General features: G+C 35.5%; 4 non-coding genes across 4 annotated transcripts; 1 reads left to right on the top strand and 3 right to left on the bottom strand.

Annotated features, from left to right (window-relative positions):
- Nucleotides 1–67: 67 nt before the first annotated feature.
- Nucleotides 68–138, top strand: Trnag-gcc (transfer RNA glycine (anticodon GCC)). Its single transcript has one exon. It is a non-coding gene; the product is annotated as a tRNA-Gly (tRNA).
- A 6,796-nt stretch (nucleotides 139–6,934) lies between these two features.
- On the bottom strand, nucleotides 6,935–7,005 carry Trnag-gcc (transfer RNA glycine (anticodon GCC)). Its single transcript has one exon. It is a non-coding gene; the product is annotated as a tRNA-Gly (tRNA).
- Nucleotides 7,006–8,439: 1,434 nt separating this feature from the next.
- Trnag-gcc (transfer RNA glycine (anticodon GCC)) lies at nucleotides 8,440–8,510 on the bottom strand. Its single transcript has one exon. It is a non-coding gene; the product is annotated as a tRNA-Gly (tRNA).
- Nucleotides 8,511–9,625: 1,115 nt separating this feature from the next.
- On the bottom strand, nucleotides 9,626–9,696 carry Trnag-gcc (transfer RNA glycine (anticodon GCC)). The gene has a single exon. It is a non-coding gene; the product is annotated as a tRNA-Gly (tRNA).
- Nucleotides 9,697–25,996: the final 16,300 nt, after the last annotated feature.

Below are 25,996 nucleotides of genomic sequence, written 5' to 3'. Positions count from 1 at the left end.
CATCTTCACATTTTTTTTTTAGAAAGATCTTTTGATTTGATTGCTTAGTTAGCTCTATTAACTATCAGCATCGGTGGTTCAGTGGTAGAATGCTCGCCTGCCACGCGGGCGGCCCGGGTTCGATTCCCGGCCGATGCAATGGTTTTTGGTTTAGTGTCTCCACGTAATTTTTTTTTACTATAAAATAACCAACTATGAACCATTGTTGCGGTTTATTTTTATAAGTTTGCAAATATAGAAATTCTATTTTCATTTCGCAAGTAAAATAACAAATATTTTTTAACCCGAAAACTAATATCTCTACATCATTCCTTATAAAAACGGCGGACAGCCAGAAAAAATGTAAATGTCTGCGGCGACCATTAAAATTATAATTTTAATTAATTTCCTTCCTCAAAAATTTCTTATTTTGTCAGTAATATGGTAATTTGCCACAGCTACGGGGTCCCATTAAATTAATATTACTATTTATAAAGGTACAGGGGGTATATTTACGTAAGAAAGTACCTAAACCGACCTTAATGAATGTGGTTCATTATTATTTAAGCTGGCACATAGCCCGTTATATGACTATAAAGCTTTACAATATTCTGAATACTTTTCTTAAATGGGTTTTCTTCTCTATTCAGTATTTCAGGGTTATTTTTTAAAGAAATAAATAGTTCCTTTGTTCTTTCTATTGGGATTTTTGGAAATTTAAATTAATGTTATGTTTACCCACTAACATTATAACTGTGAAATTAACTAACTCTGTCTGTTAGTCACGAAGTCATTTAAGCTAAAACCGATTTAAATGAATTTATTGAGCCTGAGGAAGCACATAGGCTACTTTTAATCCAGGTGCAGGAATTACTTCTCTCGGGATGTAGATGGAACTACGGGGACAAGCTAGTGTGCTATAAAATCATTATTTCTTCCCTAGAAAGCTATACTATTTCTGGCTATATTTTTTTTGAGGCACCGGATTTTATTTTTATTTTATTTTATTATTTTAAGGAACAGCAAACAGTTACTTATATTATCAAATCTTACAAGGATGCCATATTTCTTCGAGATGCGGCTGAAACCGTCAGACAAATATTGTTAGGTAGGTATAATATAAGAAAACATAAAAAAGTTGTTTGGGAAATACAATTACATTTCTCGGTCTCGACAATATAGATTCGTTGTCAGCCAGACAGCATACCTAGACAAGTTATTTATAATTCTAGACGGTAACAAATATTCGCTGTTCGCCTGTTCGGGCTCATTACTTTTTACTAAGACTATGATTTATACTAACTGCTATTACTATTCTTACCTTCATGACTGACTAAAATGTCTTCATGACTATAAAGGCATATTTGGGAAACATAACATTTCATTACAGGTTTTTCTGTTTCAATACGTTGGTACCGTTGAATAAATTCTAAGAAAAATATTTCTTAGAATCATCTTCTCACACCACTCCTTCTACTATACTTGTACAAGATACTTAAATCTATTGTATCTTAAGTCTATTTGTGAAGGTCTGGAGTATAAACAGGAACATGGATGGATAAAAAGGAAGAGTAGGGCCTCAGAAACGATGGATCATCGAACGTACCTAATTTCTTGAGATAACGACTGACACAGAAGCATGGAAAAGGTGGTCATGCTGTGTCGATTGCAAATAAATATCGGATAAACGTAAATTCATCCATTTACGTTTATCCAGATTTATTGATTGTTTGTTCAAGAATATTTAGCAGAGTCTCCAGGCAGGACCTAATTTCAACCACAGACCATAACCAGGCGTGAAACCGCCCATTAGTCAAACAGACGATTTGACGCCTGCTTAGATTATCGTTATAATCAAATGAAGCAACCGACCCTTTTATTTAAATACATTTTACAATACACAATACACTCAGCTTTACACAAATACAATTTAAACAATAGCTACATAAAGTCCAGTTGTAATAAACACAGTTTGCCCGGGTAGCCGCCATATTGATCCACTTTAATAAATAAATGTCCATCGGGTCGCGCGCGACATCTTCAATACTTTCTGTGATGTCACCCTTTGGTTATTAAGTTATTTATACGAGCTTCGTGATATTAAAGTAGTCTGTTATTAGAGAAATATAGTAATTGTAAGGTTGGGAGCTTGTTGTTATTAAATTGGTAGATAGCTCTCGTATTTGCCGATACATTCTGCACTGTAATTAGTAAAAAGTATAATGGAATGATTTTCATATCCTGAAGTACATAGCTAGGTATGGGTAGCTAAGACTTCCATAATACGTTTTCATGCAGATTAATATATATTTAGAAAAAATACTTCACTCTGAAATTAGTAAAATTACGATTAATATTATAGGATAAACGTTGTGTTAGGATGTGTGGATGGTTGTGACTTTTTTACGCTTTCACAATACCTATTATATTATACTAGGTTCTGCCAGCGGTTTCACCCGCATCCCGTGGGAAACTCTGCACGAACCCGGATAAAAAGTAGCCTATAGCCTTCCTCGATAAATGGACTATCTAACACCGAAAGAATTGTTCAAATCGGACCAGTAGTTTTTGAGATTAGCGCGTTCAAACAAACAAACTCTTCAGCTTTATAATTACATAATATTAGTATAGATAAACTTGGCAGTAATGTAACTTACCTATCGGAGTAACATTATAGTAGGGTAAAGGCGGGATAGATGCCGCATTGGGATAGATGCCCCATTTTTAAAAAACCTAACTTCCCATGCTCGCGGTTAAGAAACAACCGTTTAACTAGAAGCCACAAGCACCCCGCACCTAAATTAGCCACGCGCCATCGAGGGGTGAGGTCGCGTTTCGCTCGTGTGTGAATTCATCTCCGCGGCGAACTTACAGCGAGCGTAAAATTTTGAAAGGTGAGTATTTGCTGTTGTATAACTTTATAAGTAGATATTAATTCCATCATTTTTTTTTATTACGTATGTATATTGTTTCATGAAGTATACATTTTGATGTAAATAGTTGCTCTATTGTATTTATTTATTTAAAAAAATACTAGGGCATCTAACCCTGTCAAAAAGGATAGTTGCCCTGATTTTTTACGGTATAGGTGCCCCTAGGGGCAGCTATCCCTCCATACACCACGTGTACCCTGAATGTATTATAAGTGCTTTAAATATATATTTTTTATATTTTTCATGTGTTTATGTATAGGTATTTACACTTTTTATTGATTACGAATGCTTTACAGTTCAAACAATGAAGATGAAGACAATTCACCTAAGAAAAAAGTTAAGGAATAGAAAACTAAAGATTTGCCGGTGAAGAAGACTAAAAGAGATGCACAGGATGAGCCTAAAGATACAAATAAAAATAACTGCATAGAATGCTTTGAAAACTATGAACAAACAAAGTCTAAATCCGACTGGATTCAATGTGTAATGTGTCAGTGCAGGTTACATGAAACCTGTACACTTTTCAGAAATTTTTGCTCGAGATGTAGAAAACTTAAAGCACTGTCGGGTTAAATATTAAGATGCTAAGTATATTGTGTTATTTTAGTTTTTAAGAAAGAATGATTTTTATGATTTTGCATGTTGAAACTGAATAATTAATATTTTATAATAAGAGTTTAAAATATAAAATACATAATTTTTGTTGAACAAATACTTTTAGAATTTTATTGTGTTAATTTTAATTAATCTGATAATGAATATAAAAAGATTTAAAAAACTGCAAAATACTTTTCATTTCAAATTAATTAAAGACAAAAAATATATAAATATTATTAATATAATATACTTAAACAGTATGAAGGGCATCTATCCCGCACCGTAGGCATCTATCCTCGCTAGTATTTTCAAGGTGAGGCAACTATCCATAGGGGTAGGCATTAGGGTGTCCCAAAAAAATCAAAGTCATTTTTTTTTAACGCATACCCTCCTATTTTTTTCCTTTTGGTCCAAAACTATTTTAAATAAAATTTTATGGTGGTAGGACCACGGTAACCCGTGCCGACTTACATTTGAATGTATGTCATACTTGCTCTCTAAGACTAACGCGATCTAACTCGTCGATGTGCTTGTGATTTCTTGTTATTTAGTGATCGAATCATTGTTTTCAAACAGCCAACATGTCACTAGACTTAAGCAGTTATAAAAAGAGTATATTTTTAATTAGGGGACCTAAAGCATCAAATGATGGGCTCAAAACTTCCGTCTAATGGACAAGTTCTGGCAGTTTCATAGTACAACTAGCGACCCGCTCCGGCTTCGCACGGAATAACAGTATTTCTGCACTATTTAATGTGTGTTATTATACATGTAAACCTTCCTCTTTAATCACTCTATCTATTAGAGAAAACCGCATGAAAATCGGTTGCGTAGTTTTGAAGAATTAGGTAAGCTTACAACGGGACACGGGGACAGAAAAAGCGACTTTGTTGTATACTATGTTGTGATATTCGGGAAATTAATTTAATTGTGTATGAAAACGTAAATCTTACTAGTCGCGAATGCATTATATTATCTACTGGGAAAAGGCGCGTATTCCAACTAAATCTTTGCCTAATTGTGTGACGAAACTCGTCACCTTGTATCAAGTTTGGAGGGACAAAAGACACAAGACGTTTTTAAGCAACGCTATCACGACTTTTTCAGCAACTTAGATATGTAATTTATTTGATTTTGATTAATAAGAATAAATCATCATGTCCCGAGCCTTATCCCAACTATGTTGGGGTCGGCTTCCAGTCTTGCCGGATTCAGCTGAGTACTAGAGTTTTACAAGGAGCGACTGCCTATCTGACTTCTCAACCCAGTTACCCAGCAACCCAATATCCCTTTGATAAGACTAGTGTCAGACTTATTGGCTTCTGACTACCCGAAACGACTGTCCAAGATGTCAAATGACAGCCAGGAGAGCAGCCGGCCTACAGTTAGTTACAGAAAGCGCGTGCCTCAGAGGAGCAAAGGAAAATAACTCTTGAAAAACGATTGGATGTATCGTTTTTCAGGGGTTATTTTGTCTTTGGTTAAGTTTTTTTTTCAAAAGAAGATCTTTACGGTACGTTGTATGACAAAATCACCTCTAACTTCATTTCAGCAAAAAGCGAGTTCTTTGATCGATCGCCTTAAAATATAATGACATGAATGTGTCCTACCTTCTAGTCAAATAATGCTTCGTATCAAAAAGCCAAAGTTTCAGCACTGAGAGTTAGTGAACGATGTGGCCGAAAGATCGGTGAAGTTCATGCAAGACTTTTATTGATTAATCACAGTAGATGAGGAACAAAAATAATTATTGTTAGGTACAGTCCTAGAACATCGGATAATTTATCCTGACTGTAAAAAAAAACTACTTTAAAATGAAAATTTTAACAATGATATTATTTTTCAATGTATATGAGAAGATAAAACATTATTTGGATGTATTCAAGGTTTATTTTTGGTAATAATAATTAAGATCTAAATTTCTCCATAGTAAGTCAGTACAAATTTTCATGTGAAAACTTTGGCATTAAGTCGGCACGGGTTACCACTGTCTGATCGAGATAATATTTATTATAGGAGATAATGAGGTCAAACCTAAAAAAATTAGATGGTATGCGTATTTGAATTCGAGAAAAAAAAATTCCCCCTTATGTCTTGGGACACCCTAGTAGGCATCTATCCCCAAAAATGGAGGTCTACAAAAAGCTAAAATCTGCAAAACGTGTAGTATATAGGTCCAAAAAGACAAATCACAAATAAACACAAAGGATTAAACTAGTTACATTCATAGGTGTCATTAATGTAGAACCAATATTTATTAAATTATAAGCATATTTCAAAAAGTGGGGCATCTATCCCGCCTTTACCCTATTACCACAGATTACTATAATAGTTACCTATTACGCTTAGCAATTTTTATTCGCGTGCAGAAAGTAGTTCGAAACTGAAGGGAGTAGTTTTGTTTTGAATAATTTCTTTGTCTTCTAAAACATCCCAATTTTGTTCTACTCTTCTTATGTACCTATTCTTCTTATGTACTCACATTATGTGCTCTCTTATATACTCTTCTTATGTACTCTCCTATGTACTCTTCTTATGTGCTCTCTTATGTACTCTTCTTATGAACTCTGCTATGTACTCCTCTTATGTGCTCTCTTATGTACTCTTCTTATGTACTCTCTTATGTGCTCTCTTATTAGATATATTATATTATTTAGAAATAGACTATTGTTACTCATTAATTACATATAATATTAACTGTAAGAAATAGATCAATGACAGGAATTTACCCACAATAATAAACAGAATATTTTTTTATTATTTTTAAATGTTTTTTTTTAAATTTTATAATTGAATATTTAAAAATATAAATAATATATTATGTTGAGAAATAAATAAATGAACTACCACAACAGAATTATATTTGCACGCCATTGTTCATGGCAAACATGTCTAGAACTCTCTCCAATTTAATACCTTGCATGCGATATTTTTATTGTACACATGTGTTTGAGCAATTTTTTTTTGTTACAATTATGTTACAGCCTTTTTATCGTCCCACTGCTGGGCTGCGGCCTCCTCTCACAAGGAGAAGGATTGAGCATTAATCACCACGCTCGCTCAATGCGGGTTGGTGATTTCAGATTATAGTCCAGGTTTCCTCGAGATGTTTTCCTTCACCTTTTTATCAGCCATTGGTGTCCAAGATATACTTAGAAAGTACATACAAACTTAGAAAAGTTGTATTTTTTAGTTATACTTTTTAAAATTATTTATTGAATTAGACTGAAACCAGTTTTTCTCAGGACTCCTGGGATATATTTCGAAATGCTTTGGTCTGGGACATAATATATGGAACATAATACACTACGTATTTATGTACTGTGTGCAATAACTTGAGCCCGCCTTTCATACAAAGAATAGGATTGTCCTTTATTAATAGAGTACAAAAAATCTTAAGTATAATATAATGTCAAAAAGTATATTGCATCGGCCGGGAATCGAACCCGGGCCGCCCGCGTGGCAGGCGAGCATTCTACCACTGAACCACCGATGCTACATGTTCGTCATTAGAAAAGCAAGATTTCAATTCAAATTGTTCAGGGCTTGTGTTTAAACACCACCCAAAAAAGTACCTATTTTACTACCAAAAAAATTCTAAACGGTTACCAAAATGGATAAATGGTCACCAAATAACGTTTCCAAAAATATTATTACATAAAACCATTTTTTCGTATTATTGACTACTAAAAAAATATATGGACGCCTTTAAAATACACTTTAGACCAAATATAATATATTGTCACTACTTAGATGTAACCAATTATGTAATACCATGACTCCTAATTTGGTCATTTTTGTTAGACTAAAAAAGCTAACGATCGCTAGAATATTTCCCAAATACCAATTAATATTCTGGGGTTCCCAAACGTTCGTCGCTTATTTATTGTTATATGAATTTGTGTGTAACTCAGTACGTTTAAAATGTAAGCACGCAACATGAGCAAGCATGGCTTCTGTCACGGCTCCGGCGCTGCGTGGCTCCGGCGGTCCCATGCGAGCTTATCGTCGCAGATGGTTTTCACGCTCACCACCGCAGCTTCGGCTTGCTGGCCGGCTCAGCCGGCCAGCCTCAGCCGCGGCGGCAAGCCTTAAAACTACCTGCGCCTCAGCTCGCAGGCCGCCTCGCCCCTCCGCGCCTACGCGGTTTTGAATTGCACTCTAGGGGTAGGGCAGACAAGACTACGTGGAGTCGGTTTTGCAGCGATTCGTTTTAGTCTCTAACTTTGATTTTTGGTAGTAATATTAATCTTTTAGTTTGATAGAATTTGGTGACCATTAATCCATTTTGGGAACCAAAAATAATATTTGTGCGAGATTTGCGATTTTTCTGATGTTATTTTATTTTTTTTGGATCATAATATTATATACTTTAGTGCCCTTTTAATAAAGTCAATTTATTTTTTTTGGAGTTGTTTATTTTATTTGGTGCCTCAGCTTAGATTCTTAAAAATATTTTTGGTGACCGCCTAAATTATACCCATTGTTCAGATAGTAAAACCATTCTCTTTTACATTTCTCGATAGAACATCTTTTTTTTAACGACGTCAAAAATCATCAAATGACCCCTCCCGCTGTGGGTTAGCAGCGGTGAGGGAGTGTCAGACTCTTACTGACTAAAAACCGTCGTGTTCCGTCGTAGGCCTTTTATGTACTAGGGCCGCGGTAACTCTTTCGAGCAATCCCGCAGCCACGGCAGTCAATATAACATCTCGGTTTATAGATCAGTGGACGATATTAGAAGATTAGTATAATAAGCCGTAAACTATAGAATTATGTTTAACTAGCTGTTTTTCAGCGGTTTCACTAGAGTGCCGTACGGGGATAAAATAAGGTACTAACAAACGATTCCTCTTTATTATAATAGTGTTGTATCTGTATTGTATTGTATTCATGTCTTGTCAAGTCAAAACTTAATAAAAAGAATTCCTGCATCGGCCGGGAATCGAACCCGGGCCGCCCGCGTGGCAGGCGAGCATTCTACCACTGAACCACCGATGCTTATGACACTTCGCTAGAATTGTAAGTCTATTTCAAATGGTACCGATAGCAAAACCATTCACTTTTACATTTCTCAATAAATAATAACATCTGCGTAGTTCCGAGGATGATATTAGAATCGGCTGTCGGCAAATATCTTAGTAAACAAGCAATTATGATTAGTGGATAAAATCAGCTCAGAATTTTTGTAGATAGGTATGTAATTTGCCTAAATTGTATAAATATAACTAACTAGCTTCCGCCCGCACTGCACCCGCGTCCAGAGATAATTGATTCCCGTAGCCTGATGATGACCAAAAACCCGGCCAAGCGAGTCGGAATCGCGCACGAAGGGTATTATTTATAAAACTGACAAAAACGTTTGTTGTATGGGAGCCCCCCAAAATATTCTAGGTTTTTAATATTTGTTGCTATAGCGGCAAGAGAAATATCATAAAAATCATTTGTGTTTCAAGTCTCTAACTATCACAGTTCATTCCTGACCTTCTCCGGGGGCTCATTTTCCTGCATCTGTTGTCATTGTCAATACAACATCTGATCATCAGGAGAGTGCAAGTTACATGAAGCTACAGTTACCGGCACGGATGTCGGGCCCTGACCTTCACCTGCGCACAAGCGATTTACTGCCTTATTGCCTTATGCGTACGGGTGCGCAAAGCAATCCCCACTCTTCCGCCGAGAGCCCGACATCCGTGCCGGTAACTGTACAAACGCATATTTTTAATTTCGTTACAATATTTACCTTTATACCTACCTATTATTTGCTTTCTCGTAAATGATGTGATTACAATGCACTTACTCAAGGCATACAACTAGGTATTGCATGAATGCCTATTACAAAAGCAATATTGCATTCGGCTTGCAATTCGGACGTTCCATGCGTAATTTGTATTGCATCTGTCACCCAGAGACTTATTGGAGAGAATTCCATATATATCAAGCTAGGTACCTATTTGTATCTATACATAGTAGTAAAAATACCTAAATTATACGTAATTAGAATGATTATCTAATATTTTTCCCCGAAAAATATCTTTACATTGTCACGTTGATAGAAGTAATTATAAAGAACACTGTTATAAAATCTTAAAAAAGTATAATTGCCAAAAGTGAACTGCATCGGCCGGGAATCGAACCCGGGCCGCCCGCGTGGCAGGCGAGCATTCTACCACTGAACCACCGATGCTTGATGTCTGTTTGCTATAAATGCCGACTAAAATCAATATTAAAGTAATAAAACTGAAGATGTGCGCAAGAGCACCTTTCACCTTGATTTGACCTCGTTTCTACTAGAAATGTTGGTTCTGCAAATATTCTGTTACTTTCGCAGTTTAGTGTATTTTTACTTCATTACATTTACATACAGTTTTACATAGGTAAATTATAAAAATTATGTACAAAGGTTAGGTTGACCTAGATACGAGTTCTTTTACAGCATACCTTAGAGTGAAAGATATTTTTATTCAATTGATGCATTTTTTATTTAAAAAATGTTTTCTTTTCTATTAAAGCTTGGCGGTTTCACACAGGAATATAATTTGGGCCACTTATAAAAAGGGGTTAAGCGTTTGATACTAATGAAATAATTTTACAATTTCTAATTACTGACTGGTTTCATATAATGTAACAATTTCTTGATTAATGTTTACAACTCATTTGAGCGTTAAATTGATAAGCGAGAACTCAAATTGAATTATGTTTTTTTTTCTACAATTCAATAACGAGATAAGAAAGTGTTGTAGGTACAAAGAAGATAAAACAAATGATAATTGTCACGTTTGTATTATTTGAAATGTGTAAAAATGTGGTAGAAATAAAAACACATATACTGTAATTCATCAATCGTCATCCTCCGAGTCTTTTTCCCAACCATGTTGGGGTCGGCTTCCAGTCTAACCGGATGTAGCTGAGTACAAGTGCTTTAGTGTAATTCACCAAATACCTATACAAAATAATCATTTATGAATATACTTATGAAAAGGCATAGTATTCTTATCTTTAATACCAAAGTGTCAATTAAGATAATTTTGACCACATACTGGTTCAAACACAACTGGTTCTAATAGATAGATACATATTACCTACCAAGTACCTACAATTTGAACTAAAATGGAGCAGACAAAAGACCACGACTTGGTAGCACAGTAAAACATTTTCCATTCAACTTTATCGGTTTTTCATCAATGCTGCTTGAAACCGCAGTTAAAAATAGGGCTGTGAGACTCCAAAATGTCGTAAATCTCTAACCCTAATATTTCAAACTCCACCATTAGAGGATAAAGTTGTCGATTCAAAGATTGCTTTAGTTCCTACTGCAAACGATCTTTTAAAATTTATCTAAGATATATTACGGAATCATCACTTCCTTTATGGTTAAAGGTAGGTACGTTTTGAATTCTCGCTGCCAACCGCACATGCCGCTACTGTATGAAGTCGAACGCCGCAGCTGCACTTCTCTTTTGCATGTATTTACGCGAAACCGTTTTGGATCGAGGCGGCGGCATCATGTGCAGACGCTGTCAGCGAGATTCAAAGCGTACCTTTAATGGTTTCTTCATAGTTATTTATATCATACGTTTTGAATATGTATTCAACTGACTTCATCTTAAAGCAGACAATTAATTAGAACCTTAGATATGAGCCTGGTTGGTACAAATAATATTGGACCCTCAATTTTATCGGACAAAGTTTGGAACAGTTACGAAAATGTTTATAAAACTGTGTCTCTTCCTAAGCCTTCATCTGAAAGGCAAAACGAGCTGCGTGTTTTGTAGGTACTCCAACATAAAGCAATTGACAGCCCGTTTCTAAGTGCAAGTTTTAACGACATCCTCGTTTTTGTGAAGTTGTTCCGTCGCTTCAGTGTTCTCCATGGAGGACGGTAAATATTTCTGTTCACCACAGTGTACTTTGTTTTAACCTGAGAATGCTTCTGAAAGGGGTTAAACATGAGAACAGTTTATGATCATGATGAGAATTGAGAGTCTTTTGTTTTTATGAATGACAATATGGCGAGTTATAGGGAGATTGAAGTGGAAGACATATTGCATTGCTCCCAAATACAATTAGAAACAGTCAGGAAAAAGAGGTAGTTTTGGCAAAATAAATAAGTTGATGAACTGCTGAAAATTCTGATCACCAAAGGATATCTCTTATCCTAAAATCTAATTAAAACTAACTACGACTGAACTAATTGCTGGTTAACTTACTCCAAAAAAGTCAAAAAAAGCCATTTTCCCGTTGCAAGCGACGTCACATGCAAAAACTAGTAGTACATAAACACAGCATGACGTCACCACTAAGCCCGTTAGTAAGTCGGTTGTAGCTCTCGTTTGCCACCTAAATGTCTTTAATGTAATGTGAAGCACGTTCGTGAATACTTATCTCGTCGCCTCGAGTCCCGTAAAGCGGTGTTCAGCTGAACGACTGATAAAAGGAACGCTTTGCATATTTTTCTTAAAAAGAAGTGCATTGTTGAGCGATGCGATTCAGAGCTACAGCGCATTGCTAGATAGAAAGGCAAATGTAATGTAGTTGGGTTATGGGGTCGCTACAACGCTGGATTGTTATAGATCTAGGTACATATTAACACGCTGTTATTAGATTGACTCATATGTAATGGAACTATGTAATGTGATCAAAGGAAACGAATTAAGCCATCTTCCAAGGATTGTAGCGTCATACAAAATATAGATTTATTAAAACGTTACATGCTATGTGCTATGTGCATGCTACAGTCGCATGTGACGCTTTGGACATACCATGATATTATTATGGTGATGATGCGTCTAATTTGGTTACGGCTTGGTTGGAAAAGATTCTATAAAATATATACATATGTATTTGATATATCAGTTGCAGGCAAGATTATATGATTTGGTGTGTCAGGGACAAATACCGGGACTAAGATAAGCGCTGCAAATATTCCCCTCACGGAAAGAATCGTTCGATTTCAGGCGTCACGTGTGAACACGCACTAGACGTGCGGATTTAGATACAGGGGGAGGTTCTTTGAAATACGTTTCGAAAATGGGTCGTCTTCCGTTTGAGCCTTTTGTGTATTTTTCCTTTTGTCTTCCATCTTTCCCTTCTAAATGTTTCATATTTTTAAGCAAATGTTTTCTTTTAAACCGTCGTTCGTTAACAGTGACTAACTCTCATCTCTATTCAGCTAAAGGGATGAATTTCCATAAATCCTTTTCGGCAAATTCAGACGAGATCTGAATAATCCTTTCAGTATTTGGGCGGTTGTCAGAGACACGTGGTGGAATATTTATGATTTCTGAGTTAACGCTAAACTATTTTGGATTGCTCGGACAGTGTTCTGATGGAGGGTACACACTTACATTTCAATTGTAGTTGCTGGACATTTGTAGCTCAAATAATGTTTGGAGTTTGGAGAAAATTACACGATACGAGTCGAATACATAAGCAGGTTTTCTTAAGCAGAAAAACAAATGCTTTTTAGATGCAAACAAACACTTTAATTATATATCCTTTAATTAAGATGGCGTAGTTTTGTCACTGTACCAATTTTAAATATTTTGAACTAAAGTGTACCAACATTCTTAAATATATGATCTATCCTTATAATTATTTATTAATTTTCTTAATTCCTGTCAATCTTTTTACCAACTTTCTCCGCGTCTCGTACATTAATAGTACGTGTTTCTAAAGACTAACAGAAATCTGAGTCAGCCATTACTAAAAGTCGTTGAGGTTACCGCCTCGGCTAAATTGGAATGCCTACACTGTACTATTAGAGGAGCCAAGAGTCGAGCCTTCGAGTTACCTTTTTAAATGGGCTTTAAAAACTGCGAAAACTAAGTGTTGTTTTATAGATTAACTTGTTGAGACTTTATTATTGTACCTACACATAAATAGAAAAATAAAATGGGAAGTGGAACTGATCAATCGCATTTCAGAAAAGTGATGGCTGCCGAATCTATCGCGATTATTACTCTAACTAGAAATCATATTTTATAACTTGATTCCGGACAGTTTTTAACGTTAAAATTTACAAAAGACAAACCCCAAAACTACTAGTCCTCATGTGTTTATGCTGTGAAGATGAATAAAATTTCTATAACTATGGTTATTACATATTTGCATGAAAAACATGTAAATTAAATAGGTTTAATTTAATAACCATAGGTACTTTTATCAAAGTATTCTAGCTGAGAAGCTCACGGAATTTTTTTTAGTCTATAGAAATTCAAGCCGCTGTTTTCATGGCCCACACACACGGGGTCTTATTGAATAATGTATGTTGTATATCGGTGACCACGAGAACTTTCCCGCTGATTTCGAAGCTGCACTCGAACTAAATTCTATCCCGCTGCCGTATAAGTTGGAGATTAATTATAAACAGCCTGTGTATGAAACGGCTGAGAAAATATTTTTATACTATACTTTAGTACTTTTTACTGCAGTAACTTTGTTGATAGGTTTTCTTTCAGGAAATGAGATACCTTGTATCTTTTGGTATTTTTCATTACCGAGAGGCTAGTTATCTAGATTCCGTTTTTTTTAGGGTTTTATATTCAGAAAATACTGATGAAAATACCTTTGGCCTTTTCATCATCATCATCATCAGCCTATCGCAGTCCACTGCTGGACATAGGCCTCTCCAAGTGCAGGCCTTTTCATAAGTTTAAGTTTAAGGCCAAATTATAATAACTACAGGTACAAGAATTCATCACCGACACATCATTAGTATAAAAAAAGGTTATTAAAAAAAATACAATTGTCACGTGGTTTCAGGAACACTTAGGCCTAATTATTGATAGCCGTATTAGAGGAAATAAATGGTTGTTCTTCCCTGTCACCTCTGTAAACACAGAAGGGACGCAGTCATACAGACAGCTGTGCTATAAAGAGTAATTTGCTGTATTTTTGTGTATCTAAGAATTAATTAATGTAGTATATTTCTCACATTAAAATCAACTGACACGAACAGTAGAACTTAGTACCAATAGTTTTCCCTAAAAATCATAATATGAAATCTTCGTTTAGTAAGAAGTCCGACGAAAAAGGGACAGGACTGAAACGTTCAAGATCTTTTTTCTTCTACCTGTCCTGTTGCCTTTTTATTACTTCAAATCTTCGTTATATAAAAGCCGTTTGGAGATTAGTATATGCCCTATGTACCAAAACTCAAAAAAGGGACATTTAATACCCAAACCACCCACACAATCATACATCACATTCGTTCCCGTTTATATGGTAATACCGGCTGGTTATGAAACCTTATTAAAATTCCACTTCCTCGCTCATACGTCCCCGTTTCCCGCCTAATCCTAGCCATTGTGGCGGGAAAGATTTTTGTTTTTGTGCTCTATGATTTGGTAGGAGTTTAGTTTGTTTTTGTGTGTATAATTTTCTAGAGGTTTTTTACTTAGGTTGTTGAAGTTCAGAAAACTTAAAGGAAAAGCTTTGCAATATGTAAATCAACCTGAAAACTAAGATGATACACATTCGACGGATGCTCGTTTAGTTATAATATTATATGACACTACCCGTTTTCTCACCCGCGCTCAGTACCCGTTCCGTGATAAAATATAGCCGATGATTCCCGGGAAAAGTGTAGCTTTCCAACTGTGGAAGAATTTTTCGAATCGGTTCAGTAGTTTTAAAGCCAAAAAGGGTTCAAACAAACAAAAAAAAATAGGTAAAGGGTTTTTGTAAAAATATCCATGATGAAAAACAATTTCGCCTCGCTATAATGTGCGACTACAGCCTTATAGGCTTAACATTATAAATTATCACGCACCGATCAAACAACGCGAGAATGTTAAGCCGACGCCTTTTTTGTGCGTTATTTATGCAACGGTTTAATTGTCCATTTTTCACAAGAGCATCGATTTTGGGATCATTTTTCATGAAAAGTGTATGGATGTTCAACCTTCTTTCAGCGAATAAATTTGAGATATTTTTTATTTTATGAACGATACAATGGCTAAGTCAATGGCTAAGGCGAAGAGCTCGTGGCTAAGTCAAAGCCGCGCGGATCGATCGAATATAAGGTTAAGCAACGCTTGGCGCGGTCGGTCCGTGGATGGGTGACCATCTTGTCATAATGAGTTCTTCCGTGTTTCGGATGGCACGATAAACTGTAGGTCCCGGCTGCCATTTAAACATCTTTGGTAGTCGTTACGGGTAGTCAGAAGCCAGAAAGTCTGACAACCAGTCTTACCAAGGGGTATCGGGTTGCCCAGGTAACTGGGTTGAGGAGGTCAGATAGGCAGTCGCTCCTTGTAAAACATTGGTACTCAGCTGCATCCGGTTAGACTGGAAGCCGACCCCAACATAGTTGGGAAAAAGGCTAGGCAGATGATGAACGATACAATGGTCCATTTAACTAAAGATTCTTTTTTGATACTACTAACTACAACGGCATTTTAAAATTACAAAATAATACAGAAAACGATAGCATAGAACCCACAAACTTACTTAAAATAAATCCAGAAAACTTATCAGTGCTTTTCTCGGCAAAACAGAATCTCAACGTGATATATTCCAAGATTTCAGCAGTGTGATAAAGATGCATTTGTTGGCAACAATATTCAAGCAATGCATTTATTATGAGCCCAAGTACACCGACAATGTAAACCTCAGTTTTATTAAAAACAATTGTTTAGGGTTTGTTTTGAATGCTAGCTGCTGACTGCAACTTCCGACCGCACATGCCGCGACTTCATGAAATAGGTCGATATCTGAGGGCGACTGCACGTGCTGCTGCCGCTTCGATGCAAAACGGTTTCATGTAAATACATACAAACCAGTAGTGCAGCTGCGACCGACTTCATGCAGTCGCGGCGTGTACGATCGGCAGCAACCATTCAAAACGTACCTTGTTATTATGAACTAGTTTTTGCCCGCGCCTTCGTTCGCGTGGAATAGTGAATTGATGCCAACTTGACCAATAGATGGCGCGTATGTCCGGAATACATTTTATTTTTTGTAATAAAATAATCCTATCTCCAATCGGTTCAGTAGTTTAGGCGCCAAGAAAAGATAGACAGACAGAGTTACTTTCGCATTTATAGTCCTATAAGTTTGGATTTTCCACCTTCAAGTTTCATGGTTCAGTAAGCAGTTGTTTTGCGAAAAACGGACGTTTATGTTGTCGGTGTATTTGGGCCGAAGCAAAACTGTTTGTTGCCACGTTCGCGTAATATTATCAATTCAGCTCTTTTTCTTTTATTGGCATAATGCCAGAAACCGTTTTGAAATGATTATTTTATGTTATATGATTTGTGTAGTCGCTAGTGTTGTTTAATTGGTTTAAATCTTTAACCATTTAAGCCAGAATTTATTATATCACTTGTAGCTGATACTTATAGCAATTTTTACGTGAAAACTAATTTTTGTTCTACGGTTTCAACTGCAGCCCAGAGCAACTGCTCTCATTACCCTAAAGTAAAGTAGTAGGTATACGTCCGACTACCTTTCTTTGTACTATTCACTTCATATTCACAGCCTTTTTAGTAGATTGCGTAACACACATAGATAATACCTATCACTTTGGCATTTCACAATATTAGTTTTGATAAAGAAAATATGTACGTAAATATAATTATTATTTTATCCCGACAGCATGTTCAGGAAAACACTGAAGTTAGAGTATATAATGTAACGTATTTTCCTACATGCAGCGAACTAATTAGTAGCTTAAGAATTTAACCAAGTTACTTTACTTACATACTCTGAGCAAGACTGCACAAAACCTCAATATATTCTCCGTAGTACCAGCACTCTGCAAACTTTTAGTCGGCCGATGGTTTGTTTGGGCTCATAAATCAGAATGAAGATGAATGGCTGCACGCACATTATAAAGATCTGTTTTGAGTCAGTATCAGACTGACTGAAAACTAAATAGCAATCAAGATTTGCTTTAAAAAAAACGCCAACCATCGAGTCAATTGTTGGTCAACTGTTTAGTCTGTAGTCTGTAGTGTGCTGGTACTACAACGTCACACAAATCTTTGTACACCACACAAATAAAGTTTGCACAATGTATGCAAGAGATTTCTTCGGAAATGGAATGTTAAGAAAAATGTTTTCTTTGTAAACTTACCTGGAGGGGTGTACGACGCAAATTGAAAATGTTTTCTTATGAAAACTGTTTTGTGCTGTTACGAATGAATGTGAATCATTTGTGTTTGGTATTTTTCAATCTTGGTTTAGAATGCTGGACTGGAATAGCCGTTTGTGTATGTGAACTATGTACAATGTAGGGGTAAGTACAAAGTAAATAAAAATGGGAACATATTTTTGGTATGTTACAAAATCTTAACAATATACCACATGTTATAGTTCGGCCGCTCAGAGAATGCGTTTCTGACACATCGCGATTGAACTGACGACGTAACTTTGTAATGGCGTTGCAGTACGATAAAAATATTTTTGCTGGTTGTTTATCGTTTTAACAATTGTTGAGCATTAAAACAACATTATTATATCAATAATAATCAATGAATGTTGTAATTTTGTGCCAAATTGAGTGTCAAATAACTTGGTAAACAATATTTTTCTGAATCTATACTGCGCTATTACAAGGTTATGTCAGCGCTTTATATTTGTAGTGCTGTGCTAAAAATAACAGGCAAGTATCGTAATCTGTTCTGGTTGATGGTTCTTATACAGTTATACTTATAATATAAAATAATACGTTTTGTTTTTCTTTTTAAGAATTTGAAAATAATGGACTATAGGATAACTTTTATGAAATATAAAAATAAAACTATGATCAAAATGAACGCGCGAAAGAAAGTAGCATTTTTATATTTAGGTTGAAAATGGTAACCCCAAATGGCATCATGGGCCGTCATTTTGTGACGCTAAATAGTCATTTGTTGTCGTTTCGTGCGCTAAGACTAAGTGCTCTGCCTCATTAGGACGCCAATGGCGACGTCGCCGGCTACGTATCCAAGCAGTTAGTATTGAAATGTATGGAACCTAACTCACTTGGCGACGGTTTGGTAACGTCGCCAAATTGGAGGCGTGGCCACGAGCTACAGTTCCCTATGTGGCTTCTGGCTACCGTGGCAACTTGGCGACGTGGCCACAGTAGCCACTATAATGTACACGGTAAAGCGCACCTCCCTCACACAGTCGCCAATGTGGTCGCCAGTCAGCTTGCAATTTCTTGAGCGACGACGTAAACAATTGACTGTCGAGACGCCATGGCCACTCGACTTGGCGACATTTGGATGCCAGAAGTAGCCAGACCTGTGCCGCTGGCGACGTCGCCATGGCGTCCCAGTGAGGTAGAGCTCTAAAAACCTGATTTTGGAAGATTTTGACCGAGATATCAGGATTGATTCTGTTATTGATAATACCTAATATACACGTAATATACACGTAGGCGAAGATGATGATGAAGACACCACCTCCTCAAGCGAATCGGAGTCTGATTAACATTCTGTACGCACATTCAATTCAATGTACTTGCTTTATTGCATAGAAATACAGATTGTAACTTTGTAACAAAGAATAAATAAAACGATTTTATTATATGAATATTACCTTTTTTTGGTTTCCACTTAAATAACTAAAATATAAATTTTAAATGATTCCGCCAATTTAAAACGAAAATAATCTTAAAATAATGCGGCGGTTTATTTTGGGGGAACGGTAACGAACTCAGTGTTATGTTGTGCCCATCACTAGTCCTGACTAACTGATAGGTGTCAGGAACGCATTCTCTGAACGGCCGAACTATAATTAATTTATGGTAATGCAATTCAACAGTTTTTTAAGTGTTCAAATCAAGAATAACCATATCATTTATTATTGTCCTGCCCTTACAGAAGTTTTACACATAGGTACAGGATTTCCAAAGAAAATGGCCAGTATATTTCTACCATACTCCTTAAGAAAACAGGCGTGAAGATGAACTGCATATCAAGTAGATTTCAAACAAGACAAGCTTATCACGGAACACTGCATTGTTGCAACAGCTGCAGCCTAACTCTTGAGAATATTATGAAATTTTAATTTCAACAAGATTACTTAAGAGCTCCCGCGCTCTGCAGAGTAAACCCTAGTTGGCCTGCTCATTGGGAGACTATATTTTGAAGTAATAATGTAATAATGGCACTTTAGGCCACGGCGGCTGTTCTCATATAAGTGATCAGTCAGCTGCGCAGGACATATTATAGTGCACAAGCATTTGCATAAATACAGGTGCACTCACTATTGCAGGTGCTCTAACTCATATCTACTCATAAAAAATCTTCTATGGAGTAGAGGGAATTAAACTTTGTTAAAAAAAGATAGAATGATTTTCCATACACAAATTAAAATACCTAACATCTATTTATATATCAATGTTATTTCATGAAATTCGTCGATTATTTCATTATTTCTGAATACATCAATTCATTGGAAAATTCATTTTCATTTATTTATTTCTCCAAATTTTAATGATGAATTAATAAATCCTGCCCGTTAAAATACAATTAATATTAAACTAATTATAATATTCGATGTAATAAAATAATAATTATTTTCAATACGTCACTAATGAATGCTGGATATTAAATGTATTCATTTATTTGATCATTTATTGAATAAATCATTACCGAATATGTCGAATACGATTTGTTTCAACAATATTTTATCTACATAAACGACAAACAATTTCGTGTCTGTTTACTGAATAAATATTGAAACAATTTGTAGTATTCATGTGGTTTTAATTAAACGTTTTTGATGATACCAGAATAACACAAAGGAATTTTGTAATTAAAATAATCGACTGGAAATGACAGTGACACAAAATAAATTACAAATACTTACTTATATTGCTGTGGTTTAGCCCATGTCCCGCGGAAAGTGTTTCCCGGACCCGAAAAAAAAGTAGCCTATGTCCTTTCTCAGACCCAAGACACTGTCGGTGTGTATGTGTGAAAACAAGTCAGACAGACAAAGTAACTTTTGCATTTATATTTGTAGCTATCTGCTCTATACGTAGACTAAGTTATATGTATATAGGTTTTCTTTTTATCCATAAGTAATTCCTTTAGGTCAGCCTCTTGCGAAAGACACACTAGCACGGATAGTTCGGAACCTTACCTTTAGGAAACCTATTAAATTATCCGAAAGCAAGCCTAAAACTACAATAATATACCCTAAATTCAAGTTTCCATAGCCCTAGGGTTTAATAAAGAACTTTACATTGGAATAACGTAGTTAAACTTTGCAAAACTTGTCTTAAATCCATCCAGCCGTGCCAATAATGAGACGGCTAAAATATAGTTTTATGTTCTAGAAAAGTTAGCAAATTGCAAACTGGCTGAAACCTATTTAAAAGTAAATGCGGCTGGGTGAGATTGGGTATTTTGTATTCTAGAATCTGCTAGATTTGTTGTGAATACTTTGTTTTAATAAATCTAAGGTTCTTTTAGAAACTGTGTGCTATTTCATTCCTATAAAAAACATAAAATATTGCCAATAATGGGTATCAGTTTATATATCAGAATAATATACCTAGGCAACTTTTTATCCATGATCGAGAATAGTTAATTCGGAACATGGTCGAAACCGTGGGCACAAGCTACTTCAAAATGATGCAAAAAGACAAAACAAGAAGTTTGTTTATGGCACATACAGTAAAACAAAGCAGAATATAACAATAAAGTCCAATTCACACTCAAGAATAAACTTAGACAACAAAAAACCAGTAAAAACTCTATTGTTATCTCAAAAAACGAGCATTTTATTTCACAAACCATTCCAGTTTCAGGTGCTATCACCATTTTCGATCTCACCTTTTGTTCCAGGAAATGCACAATTCAGACGTTACTGCAGGATGCACCAAGCTGGCTATAATCTTTATTATAAGTACACGCTATCTTATTCGTGAACGCTTGCATGCATTGCAGCTTCCAGCGTGCATTTCTATTGTGTGTGTCTTCTTTTGTTTTGAATTTAGATTTTTGTGTAAAAGGCGTTTTATTTGATACTTGAACTGTAAGTTGTGCTTAGTACCTTATGTTAGCTTTTAATTTTGTGTTAAAGTGCTTGCGGTACTAATAACCGCATAGACAAGCACTGCTACAATCATTTGACCTAGATGCTCTGTGGCCAATGATGATGATGAGTAAATTGTGTATTGTATGTTGGCTGTTTTTTGAGATATTAACGTATACACAAAATATAACCTAAAGTGAGTTAGTTTCATTCTTACGACACGAACAGCATTGGGTAAGAATAATATAGGTATATTATGGTAATAGAAGATGGATCTCCGATTACTATTTTTTATTCGGGGATGTGGCGCAGTTCACAGAAATGTAGGACAGCAATACCAGCAATTTCTAGAGTAGGTACCATATCATACTTGCAATCAGTATTCCCACTTTAACGTAAAACAAATATCACCGTAACGTGTACCTAACCATCCAGCAAACACACAGACAGACTTAAAAGCGAAACATCTGGCCGTCCATACCCAAGGACGTTACACAGACAAACTATTTGGTCCTCAGGACAGATTCAGAGCTACCCATTAGGGTATTTACTTATTCATTTACAGTACTCTGTAACTTCATTTTGTGACTTCACAAAGTGTTTGCAGTGTGTCGGGGAAGTGAAGGAAGCAAACATTGAGAGAATTTAAATGTAAATAGTCATGTGTGTATGTACCTAATTTTAAGGTATGATATGCAGTCTTCTTGATGAGAAATATTGAAGGCAACTTCAGTATAATACATTACAATTGAATAGAACAGGACTAAATTATTATAGAAGCACCTAAAGTCTAATACCGTTTTCACACCAACGGAAAATCTGCTGTTTTGATAACGCTTAGGATCTGCTGACGCGCTAAAATAAAAACTTACAAAGTCCCTTTAAATTAATAAAAAAAAATATTTATTAACATAATATTTAGAAGTTATAAAAAAAAGCTAAAAACAACTGCATTCTTTGTCGTCTAACTTTCAAACAACACGAAAGTACCTAACACGTCGCCCTAAATTCAACATTCCGATCTAATCGCTCCCCAAAGCTAAGTTTTGTACAAAATTTTTAGTTTAAATTAGTTCGTGACGTCAGTTAATGGCGTAAGTGAATTTACGCCATGAAGAACAAAATGACGACGGAGGCGTCATAACGGACAATCTCCTAAGAATGAAAGACGAATAACGTTACTGTCTTTGCCCTTATACACCTTCTTTGGACCCAACCATTTTTGTAACACTAAACATCGTTGCTCCCTATTTTATTTAGTACTTCTTCATTGCTAATTCTCCCATGTTTCGTGGAAGGGAAAGTCGAAGGAAAGAGGGGGAGGGGTCGTCCAAGGTACAGCTACATGAAGCAAATTAAAGAGAAGGTGAATGTTGTGACGTATAAGGAAGTTCAGGAGTTGGCGCTAGATGGGCGTAAATGGAAGGAGCTGCACCGACAAGATGTGGGCTCGTTAAATTGAAGAAGAAGAAACATCGTTGACAGATGTCTCAAAGAACCCGAATGCCTCGTTCACTCGTAACTGAACATTTTGGTCTTGCCCACCGTACTATTTGACCTAGAAGAACCTGACCTACCTGCATTGAGGGACCTCCGCTCATCTCTCCTTACTCCGCGATTTACGCCCACATACTAGTTTTACCGAAGTTGGGAACCCATGCCGCAGCGAACGAAGTTGTTCAACACGCGTGCTCTCTATAATATATTTTGCGGGTACTATCGACAACAGCGTTAAGCGTGTTAGTTGAACTAATAAACTTTTATTTCTCTAATAGTATTTTTATAAATTGCTGTGTGGAATTATATAGAGATGTATTAGTTTTTGTTTTTTATCTGTTTCTCTCTTTGGCATATAGGAATCCTATGATTCGTCGTTACGTTTGTGATAATTGAATTGGGTTGAGATGACTTAAAGCTGCCATTGAACATCTTTGGCTGTCGTTACGGGTATTCAGAAACCAGTAAGTCTGACAACCAGTCTTACCTAAGGGTAACTGGGTTGAGGAGGACAGAGATTCAGCCACTTATTGTAAAACATAGCTGCATGCGGTTAGACTGGAAGCTGACCCCAACATAGTTGGGAAAAGGCTAGGCAGATGATGATGATTTAAGGGAGAAAAATATCCATATACCATATAGGATATACCATAAAGGATTTTTATTTTATTTCTTTCTTTAAGCTGTGTTTTGTGACATAAATAAATAAAATAAAAATCCTATATGGTGAATACAGTATATTTATTAATTAATTACACAAGTATATTTATTCACATTTATATTACAAATTATGCTACCACCATGCAAATGCATTCAGTATGCTGTACATCAAAACAAAACCTGTACCTGACTGTACTAATTTTACTCCCGACTGTACCCTGCGATTACACATAAGTTTGGTTTCGATAACAACTCGAAGTTTTATAGTGGCTTTGAGATTCAAATGATCGATAACTCGGTTTTACAACCTTTATTAAACTAAATTGACGTAAGATTTAGAACTTCACCTTTCGGTGTAACTTTGACCTAATTTTCAGAAATTGATCGAATGAGTTGATAGTAAAATAATTCTTGCTCAAGTTTACATACCCCTGTGCTTTTTCTTATGTTGAAGTGAAATCTTTATTTGTAAGATTGTAAACAAGAGTGGGTAAACCGTAGATAAGTCATTTATAATTAAATCATATTTCATCCTCGCCTATCTGAATAAAAGAAGAGTAGGAACAATAAAAACAAGAACCATATTCTAATTTTCAATAACCTATTTGTGTCTTACTTATTTTCCAAAGAAACGGACCAATAACGGGAGTTGATCTAAAAATATAAAAACTTTCAATCCAGTAAACTTTAACTGAAAAATAACGTTGCAAACAACGATGTCGCTAGCCTAAAAAACAACGAAGATCTAGGCGACCAAACATAAAAAATACATCCTCTTTTTTGGGCAGTCGTATAAAAAACAAGTCACGTCTTAAATAAAGCGCGAAAAATTACAAAGACTAACAATAGAAAGAAGTTGTGCCAAAGAATAAATAATTAACACAAAACAGACACTAACCCAATCTAGCCGGAACGTCCGACGAATTTGATTCAATTTAGAAGTCTGCTTCTAGTTTTCCTTGAAATATTACTGAGCTTTAATAATATACTGGCGTTTTGACTTATTGGGTTACCTACTTAGGTAATCATTTTATTTGACTTCGTATTGTTGACCTACTTACTTGGGTCACGAAACGAGACTTGCGTAGATTTTTTTACCTGAAGAGTATTTGTGATCATCACGCTTATGATAGTGATTCATAGGCGAATTTTAATATTAACCTAGGTTCCCGTATTCGTAATTTATTTTATAGTAGATATATACAGCTTTTAATTGCATATATCGGGTGTGTCGTTCACAATCACATTAAATCCTATCGCATATACTTTATGATATTCTATGGCGAATTTAAAAAAAAAAAACCTAATCCATTCAGTGGTTTAACCACAGGAGTCATTTTTCGTTTTTATAATTTACAACATCATGTGTAAAGAAGAGATAAAGTTACGAGTATCGTATGTTTTGATCAGTTGACAGCTGTCAGTTTTCAAGGGAGAATTTCAGTTGTTTGTAATGACTGGCTTTTATATGGTGTTCTAATTTTCACGCATTTTTATTCTATTTACTTTGTTTGAAAAAATCATTTTTTTATTTTTACGTATTTTTCTTTTTTGTTTGTTTGTGTAATCGACATATATTAACCAGTATATTAACGCATTTCATTTAATGTGATTGTGAACGACACACCCGATATGTACTTAGTTTTTTTGTCTCAGCTCCAAGGAACATAGTATTTAGTAACAGTCTTTAGTATTTAGCACGAATTTATTTATGCATGCATTTTGGTGAAAAAGTGTTCTGACCGAAATAGGTATATTTACATAGATTGGATGAATTACATATTTTTCTTATGAATTATCTTTTTGTCTTGTGGTCTGGAATAGCACAAAAATATGTCGGTGTACAATAATAGGCACACCACATTCTTTGTTTTTTCATAACAAACTGAATGATTGTCGAAATGATTATTGTCCTAAGTACAAAATTCAATTTTAAAATCCTTGTGGCAATGTAAGCTGAAACTTTTCTTCACAAGTGGCTGTCCACATCGGCACAGATTACTACAGATACTTCACTCAGTAGAAAATTTCCAATACCTATTACGATAATTGCCTACTCCTTCGCGTCAACAACCACTGTATGCTAAAATGCGCCTAAATGCTCAAGCGTACAGCAGTGATTGCTTCGCACCGCGCGATTCCACAGTTATCGCAGGGCTGTCTCTTCGGTAAAATTAAATTAACATAACTTTTTATCTATGTTATTGAGAACTGTGAATATGTTCTGACTTTTATGTGGCAGTGAAAAATTTTATCATTTATAAAATATTTAACGAACTTAAAAAAAAGGAGGTGATCAAACATAGGTCCACCATACAAGTCAAACTTCTCAGTTTGGCTACAGGCCAAAC

This window comes from Helicoverpa armigera, chromosome 14 (genome assembly GCF_030705265.1).
Source record: "Helicoverpa armigera isolate CAAS_96S chromosome 14, ASM3070526v1, whole genome shotgun sequence".
In the NCBI taxonomy this organism is placed as follows: Eukaryota; Metazoa; Arthropoda; class Insecta; order Lepidoptera; family Noctuidae; genus Helicoverpa; species Helicoverpa armigera.
This window is presented reverse-complemented; position numbering and strand designations above follow the sequence as displayed.